The sequence below is a fragment of the Nematolebias whitei genome, chromosome 5 (genome assembly GCF_014905685.2).
Source record: "Nematolebias whitei isolate Nwh7 chromosome 5, NemWhi1, whole genome shotgun sequence".
NCBI lineage: Eukaryota > Metazoa > Chordata > Actinopteri > Cyprinodontiformes > Rivulidae > Nematolebias > Nematolebias whitei.
The window spans coordinates 34569291-34577131 of record NC_056502.1 but is presented as its reverse complement, the minus strand read 5'-3'; the positions used below and the strand labels follow the sequence as shown (position 1 = coordinate 34577131).

The 7841-nt window shown below is 38.2% G+C and overlaps 1 protein-coding gene across 1 annotated transcript in view; it reads left to right on the top strand.

The window, feature by feature from the left end:
* LOC119409529 (sulfotransferase 2B1) overlaps positions 1 to 7841 on the top strand; it is a 149065-nt gene that overhangs the window by 805 nt on the left and 140419 nt on the right. The gene's annotated exons all lie outside the window — the stretch shown is intronic.

Sequence of the window (7841 nt, the reverse complement as noted above, 5' to 3'; positions counted from 1 at the left end):
TATATATATATATATATATATATATATATATATATATATGAGTTGATTTGATAATTGTAGATTTTCTGTTTTTGATAAAGAAAATAGGTTACTGTATGTGTTTATGTGTGAAATTTTCTCTTTTCCCGTCATCCTCTCCTCAAGGATGCAGCTCAACAAAACAGAGCCTCAGTCAGCAGCAGCGGCAGAGATAAGCCAAACTAACAGCTTACAGTAAAGCTGCATAGATACGTGCTGGTTTGCCCACTGAGCCACTGAACCATGACACCAGATAACCGCTCCCACAGTGTCTAACTTTTTCCGTGGAAAACTGGCTCTGTTTTTGTTTTTCTTACTGCTGCAATTTCAGCTAAGTTACCTTTCCACCAAAACTTCAGAGGCGTCTGATAAATGCTTTTCCTTTGAGATTAGTCCTTTTTTTAGCCATCCTCTGTTATTTTTTCGCTCTTTCTACATTAGAGCTCAATAAGATTGCTGAAAATGTTTGAAGGAGAACATCCTTAACGGAAATTTGTGTAAAATGTCAACTGCCCATTGCTGTGTTTGGACAAAAACCTTTTCACCCGTGATGGCACAGAAAATAAACCAAGTAAAGTCAAATAAACAGCTACAGTTTGGTAAAGTATCATACTGTATTTGCTTCGTTGCGCTGACTTGGGCATCATGACCTCCTTCATGGTGCAGTATATCAATGGCAGGTGGAGGCAAAATATCCTGATGTGAATGAATTCTGTCACTTTCTGTATTTTATGTTATTTTGTCACCTGCAATTGAAGGTAACAGCAGTAATGTAGTTGTCCACATCTCTCTGTGTGTTTGTTGGTTTGTATCATAAACAAAACATCTCATGAAACAATGGAGATTTTAATGAAACTCTCAAAGCGATCCCTGGACGTACATGTAGGTCTACAGCCAATTAACTTTCAGACTCGACGCCATTCAAGATGGCTGCCACACCTCAGCAACATTAGCAAACACAAAAATGAATGTATCTCATTGAATTTTAAAGATATTGAGCTAAAACTTGGTGTTTTGGCAGCTGAGAGTCATTCGCTCTTTACATTTTGAGCAGTAACTGACTGCACAGGATCAGTTTTTAAAGCTTTACCATTAACTGTTACATTCAAAGTAATCACTGGATGCACACGTGCAAAGTGGAGAACCCTCAAGGCCTTCTATGTCTTGAGAGAAGGCCTAAGAATTGGGTATGTTTGAAATGTTACATAATTTTTTTAGTTAATATTTATTTTCAATGTAGTTTTTGTTATTTTTTGCTAATTTATCTCATGTTCTGTAAAATACTTTGCAGTTGAGCAAGAAAATGTTTTTAATGAATCAAAATACGGTTTTCCAATCAGATTATTTCAAGGTTATGTCTCCAGGAAGAAACATGTTTAAAGAAGCCAACAAAGTTAAATCAGATCCTCTGGGCAGTTTCTTGTTGTTGAAACATTTTGACTTTCATTTAAAAGATTTCATCAGTCTGAGGAGCCACAACAAACTCCATCTTATAAATAGCACCTTCACATAGTGGGACTCTAGAAACCATGTTAGTACCATCAAACTGGTTGACCCACTATGTGAAGGTGCTATGTATACGACTGAGTTTGTTGTGGCTCCTCGAACTGATGAAGTCTTTTGGATGAAAGAAGAAACATTTCAACAAAAAGAAACTGTACAAGGACCTGACTTAACTTTGGAGGATTTTTTTCTACCTGGATTATTGAGCATGAACGTTAATGTTTAAAGAAGCTTTCTCACTGGTTAGGACTTCTCTGTCTGCAGAGAAGGCAAAGCTCAGCCAGAGGCTCTGTAGGATGAGTTTGTTTAATAACCGATGGGAAAATTAACCAATCACTATGTTGATATAAAGTGGGTGGGGCCAATACACAGAGCTCTGTGCCTTCGGGAAGACCCTGCAGGTTTTTATTAATTATTTTTTTGATCATATGCCTTCAGTTGCAACGTCTAAACTTAAAAATCCAAACTGAATTTGTAGTTGCTCTAAAATGTGAAGGTTAAATGTTTTGTTTTTTTAAACAATCTTCTTTTCACTTTATGCTGTTACATTTTTGTACTATGTACCTTCTAGCTCTTCTATTGTTATAATTACATTATAATAATATAATTACTATTTGTTCTAATGTGTGTATTTTGGTGTTTGGTTGTCAGTTATTTACCGTATATGTTCTTCAGCTGCCTTACCACTTCTGTACTTGCTGCCTCTTGGCCAGGTCATCAGTGAAAATTAGAATTTATTCCTAACTGACTAACCTCGTTAAAAAAAGGTCAAAGCCCATTTAGGTTTGCATCTATAATTTTCAATATATTAGTTGTATTTTGGTTTAATTGCATAATGAAAATGTACAGAAACAGTAAGTTCTGTTAGTTACTGTTAAATTTAAGTCTGAATGATTGAAATTACTGTACATGTTGCACTTAAACGCAAGAGACTGGGTGAGCTGCAAAGCCTTTTGGGTAGTCTTGGTTCCAGTCTTAGACATTTGTATTTATTAAATTGCTTCAGTATTACATCTTAACTGAAGGTCTACCTCTTTTTGTCACTCTTTGCCACTGCATTTACAACATGACATTTTTAAAGTCACCCAAATTCAAAATGGCCACCACACAAAGACAGCTATAACAGTCAAATTTACAGACAATGACCTAATTTAGGTAAGATAGTAGCTGAAAATCATTCACAACACGTAGTATGAGAGCTAATAAATAAAGCAAATTATCGTAAAATTACATGAGATCACCCATTACAAAGTTTGTTACAAAGTTTGACAGCTAAACCGTTAACACTTCTTAACGTAATAAAATTGTCTTAAAACTCTGGCATGACAGGCACTGGTTAAGTGATATGCACTCTTTCAAGGAATCCTGTTTTTATTAGAAAGAAATACTTTTAAATTTAAATAAATTTGGTCCACATCCAAGCAAAGACAGACAGGAAGGTGTTCTCAGTAAAGAAACATGTTAATCAGTTCAGAAGCACTTTGGACGTTGGTATGTTCCCCCGCTCGTCTACAGCAAATATTTGATTAGTCTACACACAAACTTAATGCGTAGAAACTTAATTTTAGATGAGCTGTCTGCACAGCAGCCCACCATCTGTCTTCCTCCTATTGTTGTTCCTGATTGTATTTTGAATTTTAATGTCGTACAGTGACAGTTGCAGCTATAGTCTTAGCAATTTGCACATGGTGTCAGATGGTAGACCGATAATAAACTGGATGAGAGAGAAAACGTGCTCGATAGAGTCACCACTATCAAACACAATGCAGGTTTATAAATTCTGGGAATTAGAAAGACAGGTCTTCTGTATGCAGAAATTAAACTTTTTTTAATTAAAATTTTCTCTGAGAAAGCTGACCTAACTTGATGAACTCTTTAATTAAAAACAATCAGGAACTGAAAAATGACATTTAGTAAAAAAAAAAAAAAACTTTTTTAAAGACTATTCACGTTTTGCTAGATGTCTGAGATTCATCCTGTTCATCTTTTTTCCACACGTCGTTTTGTGAAATGAGGTCATTTGTCCGGAGCACTTTGCAGCTTTCTGTTCTCATCGACAGCTGAATCTTCCAGAGCGGGTTTGGATGTTCAGATGAAAGATGTGCTGAGAGACGTGGAGGCGACATCAGGATTGTTTAGACTGTGACGTGTTTGAAGAGAGACACGACTTTCCTCCAGTCACACTGTACTTTGTTTAATTGTTCCCCTTTTAACAAAATTCTTAACATTTCCCAAACCTCATCGTTCAGTGGTCGTACGTGGGTGAGATGTTTCATTGCTTGTAAAGGGTCTGGGCCACGTGCCTCAATGAAAAAAAGCTGGTCTTTGTCCGCTTTAGAGGTTGTCGGCAGGTTTGGGAACAATGACGGCATCTCTGTTAAGAATCTTATTTGGATCATACCGACCATCCATTTGAGTCACTTTGGAGCATCCATCCACCTTCTTTATCCACTTTCCATTCTGGGGCAGGGGCCACAGGTACTCATCTCCAGCAGTCACTGTGCTAGAAGTGGGGTACACCTCACCTGGACAGGTTGCAAATCCGTTACAGGGACGTATACAGAAAAACAAGACAAACGACCATTCACACTCACTCACACTAAGAGACATTTCAGAGTTACCATTGAACCTAGCATGTAGGTTTGTGCTCAGTAGCAGGCAGCTGTTTTACAAGGTGAAAACTTACTCTTCTCATTCACAGTGTAAAGCACCCTGCGTACTCTGAAGCCCCACAATCAGCTCAGATTGACGTAGTTGTGAAAATCATTCATTTTGTTCTCAGAGCGTCCCTTTAGACACAAGACTCAGGCTGAAGTTTTTCTCACAAGAGTATGTGTAAAGTATTGAATCAGATGTTTGTGGGCATGTTTGTCAATGTGGAAAAGCGCTTAGACATGCATTTGTACAATGCTTCAAGACACACTAAGATAGTCAAATGGCCCAAATTCCTGGATGGAGATTGCGCAGACATTGTGAACAGAGGAGTCTGTCTTCTGAAAAGTCTGTCTCTTTCTTCATAACAGATTGGTGGTCAGACTGTGGATGCAGTAAAGACACTGGTGAGAAGAAAAGCGTGCTGTGATGTGTACAGCAGCAGAAGGGGTTCCCCAGGAACGTCATGCCTGTGCATTGCGGACTAATAAAGGTGTGTATGAAAACAAACGTCCTGCAACCACGTGACCGCAAGTTCGCTGTTCAGCTTCGGGTGCATCATGCAGGGCCCTTTGACTTCTACACACTTGAATATCTTGCACCAAAAACATTATTCCCTGTTAATCTCTATTCCAGAAAACACTCATCTCCAAAACCCTGATCATTCACTATCTAAATCCCTCAGTGACGGGGAACATCAGCACTAGTTATATCTGACATCAGTGAGTTCACAATCAGAAGTGGTAAATTCAATTCAATTCAATTCAAAAATACTTTATTAATCCCAAAGATAAATTATTTGTTGTAACTCGTCATCCTCATTTCATTAAGAGATGTTATAGATGATGATGGCTGTAGACAGGAAGGATCTCTTGTAAAGATCCATCTCACAGTGGATCCTAAGAAACTGGCTGCAGATGCCGTTCGATCCGTCCACCCAGACTCGGCTGGCCTCTCGGTTCCTCCAGGCTGTAGGACCAACCGAATGCTGGGCAGAACTCCTCCCAGAGTGATGGCCACTCCTCCCAGCAGTCTGCCGAGCTCCTTGTCGCTGCGGACAGCCAGCTGTAGGTGCCGAAGGACGATCCTGTCCTTCTGCTGTCCTGAGCAGTGTTTCCTGCTAGTTCCAGGATCTCAGTGGTCAGGCACTCGAGCACAGCTGGCAGGTAGATGAGAATGCGTCCACAGAGCATCCTTTAACCTGAGCTCTCTCCAGGTGATACCTGCTTTAAAAACACTTTGTTGGTTTAGCTGATCTGACATCTCTGTTGGGTTCCTGGGAGTACAGATACAGGCATTGACCCTGACTTGGCTTAAAATAACTTGAAAGTTTTACTATGAATGCGTTCAGGGAATACCTAGACAAGAATAGATTAAAAAGGCTCAGTCTATCACCTGGTTTTCCTGTATGGCACAGTAAGTCAGGAAGTGAGGAGCAGGAAATAGTCTGGGTGACTCCTGCTATATTTACTGAACATACACAGCGTTGTAAGGGTCAGGCAAAACACTAACCACAATAGCGAGACACACAATACACCACAATTTACGCAAGGCCAGTCTGCAACGAGGATTGTTTATTAGTTATTTATGGGACAACAATGGTTGGCGTAAACAGGTTTTGCTGACCTTGGACGCGCTCACTTACTGTTTTCTCTGGAAATAAATATCAGTGGGATAAAAATCTGCACTGCTGTCACTTTTACGTTGGGAGAATGGACACGACAGGAAGTGTCTCTTTTGTTTTCGAGGCCAGACTGTTATTTTTGTAACAGTGATTATAGAGACAGGAGCACAACGATCAGCTGCACCTTTGAGGAACAGCAGAACGTTGCATATTTTACAAATACTGCTGCGCCGTTATGTCATTCACCTTTACAATGTCTTATAAACATTTACAGTAAATTGTAGTATAAAGCGCCTGCACCTCTGCTGTCTGCAAAGAAAGCTGAAGCTCAATATTATGTCTGTTGTCTTTGGGTATTGTTTGAAATTACATTCATGAAAAGCTAATAACAAATTTATCCATTCTTTTTTCTTTTTTCTTACATGTTCAGGGTCACAGTGGAGACAAGTTACCTTAATAAAATTCAGTTTTGGGTTCACAGCCTGTTAATAGGCAGACATTGAAATTATATAATTTGAAGCTGAGGTTGCAGCACGGTGGTGCAACTGGTAGAGCTGCTGCCTCTCAGCGAGCAGGTCCCTGGTTCAAACCCCGGTCCAGGGGCCTTTCTGGGTGGAGTTTGCATGTTCTCTCCGTGCATGCGTGGGTTTTCTCCGGGTACTCCGGTTTCCTCCCACAGTCCAAAAACATGCATGTTAGGCTGATTGGTAACTCTAAATTGACCCTAGGTATGAGTGAGAGAGTGAATGGTTGTTTGTCTCTATGTGGCCCTGTGATGGACTTGCGACCCGTCCAGGGTGTACCCCGCCCCTCGCACAGTGATTGCTGGACATGGGCACCAGCGACCCCCGTGACCCAAAATGGAATAAGCGGGTAAAGAAAATGGATGGATGGATGGACAATAAATTCATTATGTTCATTGTGTGAATAGATAAAGTTTTAAAGTGTTTTTTGATGCTGTCATTTTTCAAGTGCTTTACAGTTAAGACAGATTAAAACAAAAAAAAAATTAAAAAAAGAGTAAAAATGCATCTAGTGCCACTCAAAAACATAAGTTAACAGTAAAAACAACACACAACAATAAAATCAGCTCAACTTGTTCTCAGACTCTGCGTGGATGAAATGCCAAGGAATACAGATGAGTCTTGAGCAAAGATTTAAAAGTCTCAACAGTCTGAGCGGTCTTTAAATTCTCAGGTAAACTGTTCCACAGTTTTACAAGGCTGAGTGTGAAATATTAGTTGATAAAAGTTTTACTTATTGATTGATTATCTTCATATGAGATGGACATTTCTGTTTTTGATTAATCTAGACTCAAACATTGAGTCAAATCTAAAAACTTGTGTTGATCCAACCCATAAACTGGGTTTTACTGTGAAACAATACAACTTTTTAATCTTGTGAGAAAACTGAACAATCATTTTTAAAAGTTATAATTTAAAAATAAACCCAACACTTATGTATTTACAGCCAACAAGAATTAATTTTACAAACCAATTATCAATGTGATTATATGATGTCAAAATGTTTTGATGTTTGACAAACTTTTTTCATGTCCTGTGTATTTATTATTTATGTATTTATTTATTTTGCATGTTTTGTGCTGAAATAATTTAAAGTGAATGCCAACATGTACTGAAGACACAGAATACATATTTTGTAATATATTAAATTATGTTTCTCAAGTTTATGCTGAATAAACACATATGAAGTGGACGTAAGTAAGAGATAATGAATTAAAGTATTCTTTAAACTGGCACTCAAAATTGCATCTAGGGATTTAGATGAACTGTGTTGACTCTGGTCAAACTGAATAACAGAAAAAACAAATCAGGAAAACAGTAAAGAAAACACAACTTAAGTAAAACATTAAAGTTTGATATTTATTTTCTTAATCCCCATACTTTACAAGAACTATTTTAAACTCTTAATTTAATGTGTTTGAATTAAATAAACTATAAGTCAAGCTTATACAAGGACCCCCCGCTACACATTAAACAGAAGGTTTAAACACGTACTTGTAAACTATGGCCACTAAGAAAAT